This window comes from Solanum tuberosum, unplaced genomic scaffold, assembly GCF_000226075.1.
Source record: "Solanum tuberosum cultivar DM 1-3 516 R44 unplaced genomic scaffold, SolTub_3.0 scf00103, whole genome shotgun sequence".
In the NCBI taxonomy this organism is placed as follows: domain Eukaryota; kingdom Viridiplantae; phylum Streptophyta; class Magnoliopsida; order Solanales; family Solanaceae; genus Solanum; species Solanum tuberosum.
The window spans coordinates 813,186-816,070 of record NW_006239027.1 but is presented as its reverse complement, the minus strand read 5'-3'; positions in this window follow the sequence as shown (position 1 = coordinate 816,070).

Genomic DNA, 2,885 nt, shown 5'->3' with positions numbered 1-2,885 from the left:
AATTACTAAAAGCATATGTGACGTAAATGAGACAACTTTGTGTAAATAAATAATATTTATTCTAGGGATGTAATTTAAAGTTATCATGTGGCGGAAATGAATTTATTCTAAGGATGTAATTTAAAGTTACCATATGGCGGAAATGAAAATTGTGAGTTGGTTTCAACAAGTGCATTCTCAAGTACTTACTATCATGTGCAGTACCTTCCCAACCAGCAGCAACAAAGTAAATTGCATATAAAAATCACAAGCACAAAAGACATTTTGTTATGTTCTTCCTTTGCGATTACGATATGCTTATTGCACCGCTTTAGGAACCTCCCTTTCTATATATGTTCCATCAATCGCACCAACACAATCCTACCAAATAAAAAATACATCAATATTAGTTTAGTGAACATAAAATAAATTGGAAGCATTATAGAATGCACTTCATAAAAATAATGTTTGTAAGAGTAATAAAAATAGTGCTTCCAAGACAATGCAAAGTCATAAAATAAGTATTATCTCTTTGAATAAAGTTGATAGGAAATATGTAACTAAATACTAATAACTTACACATAAAATATAAATGTTCACTTATTAAGGCCATAAAATAAATTTATTAATGTGATTGAAATTTTACCTTAAACCAAGGCCAAAATCGAGTATTATGTCGAATTTTGGAATGTACACCAGTCATATTTTTTGGTTGTATAAATGTTGGTGACATCTTGCTAATTGCCTTGGTAACTATTTTAACATGCCGGTTAATTGTTTCAAGTGAATGTTGAAAAGTTTCACAATTGTGAGGTGTGAGTTTAAGTGACGTTATGTTGGTGAGATTAATAAATTTTAAATCGGTGATAATAATAAATTTTAAAAAGTAATGATGTGATTATAAATTTTATTTACATATGAAACAAATGGTTAGTAGATATAAATGTGGGGTTGTTTTAACAAAATATAAACTCATGGATCAATTATTGTATTAAAAAATCTCGAATCATGATATGGAATCACCATATAATTCCATATCATGGTTTTTGGAGAATATGGTATCACCTCTTATAATATGGAATCATGAGATGGAATCAGCATAAAATCGCATGTCCAAATGCTGATTCCATCTCACGATACCATATCGTGATATGGTATCGCATGGCCAAATGCCTACTAAGTGTCCGTGTCGGTACGGGCGTAATATATATTAATTTTTAATCTCAATTTATGTGATACTTATGAAATTTGGAGAGTCAACTAAATTTTTGATATGTTTTTTCAAAAATAATTTAAGTTGTTAATTTGTTATGATTTGTAAAAAAAATTTATGTCATTTTCGAATAATTTATGTTACTCCTTTGTTTCAACTTATATTATACATACGAAATTAGGAGAGTCCACCAAATTTCTTATATGTTCTTTTAAGTATTTTCAGTTGTTAATTATAGTTTGGTTTACGCAACTTTCAATAATATATATTGTTCCATCTATTCAAATTCATGTGTAACCGATAGAATTTTAAGTTGTTAATTATTGTGATTTATAGAATTTGTAAACAGACCTTGTCTGTTTAAGAGTAGTGTTTTGTAGCCTCTTATTAGATACTATAAATATTTTAAGTTGTTAATTATTTATAGCGTATGTTACGTAATTTTCAAATTTATTATAAAATATTTTAAGTTTTGTTATTCATAATTATTTATAGTATCTTCAATGTAATCTTTAAATATACGATTAATTAGAAAAGAAAGTAAGACTCTTATTAGTTAGTATAGATATTTAAGTGGTTAATTATCGTAATTTATAGCGTATGTTACGTAATTTTCAAATTTATAATAAAATATTTTAAGTTGTCAATTGAATGCAATTATTTGTTTTAAAAGTCAATGTTGAATTGAATCAGTTGTATTTGAGATTAATATTGTAATAAGAACATACTACAAGAGTTTTATGGTAGTACTGATACAATTATGTTCACAACTTAAATTGTTGAAAAAATATGTATAAAATCATATATCTTTATTTGGTCGTAAACAGTGCTTTTCATAGTACGATCGTTTTCCTTTTCGATTTTAAGAGTATCTAGTATCCGTATTGAAGCCAATTGATTTTGATTAGCGCTGAGTAGAGCTTTATTCGAGAGAAAGCACTTCTTATCAAATCATCATATATATTTTTTTACTATGCTTATGTTTGTCCATACAATTTTTTTCACTTCTATTCAACAAAGAAATTTCGAAACACCATTTAATTATCTATCAGATTGATTTTTTGAAATTTTTATTTTATTTTTTGAAGATGAATTTCAAGCTTGAAAAATAAGCTCTTGCTATTTTTTCTACTTTATAAAATAAGGTACACTAAATTAAATAGCTTATTGGTATTTCTCCTTCCATTTCCTTTTTAATTCATTTTTTCAAATGATTGCAAAAGGCATATCTTGAAGGATTAGTGAAACAACAATAATGCATTTTAACAAATTACTAAATTGACCCTAAATAAATTAAGCTAATTATGAGTACAAATCATCTTATATCAAACATCAACCAACTATATCAGCATCTACCTAGTTTTTACACTATTTTATCTCCCCCCTCACCCACCAACCCCACACACCCATATATATATATATATTTCCTCGAGAGCCAGTCCCACTAGTGCTAGTATCAATAGGAAGATCTCACTTCTATTTACTCAGACGCCTCTTTTTTATCGAAGGCTGGCCGGAAGAGATATTCAGAAAACCCGATTTCTGTCTTAAGAACTTGACTCAAAAGAGAAAAGAAGACCGGATTAAAAGAGATCTCACTTTCGACGATTGAGCTTGACTTTTATATCCAGATTGGAACTGGACTTAAACGTCTTTGGATCTTGCTTAGGATCGGTTTGATATATATATATAT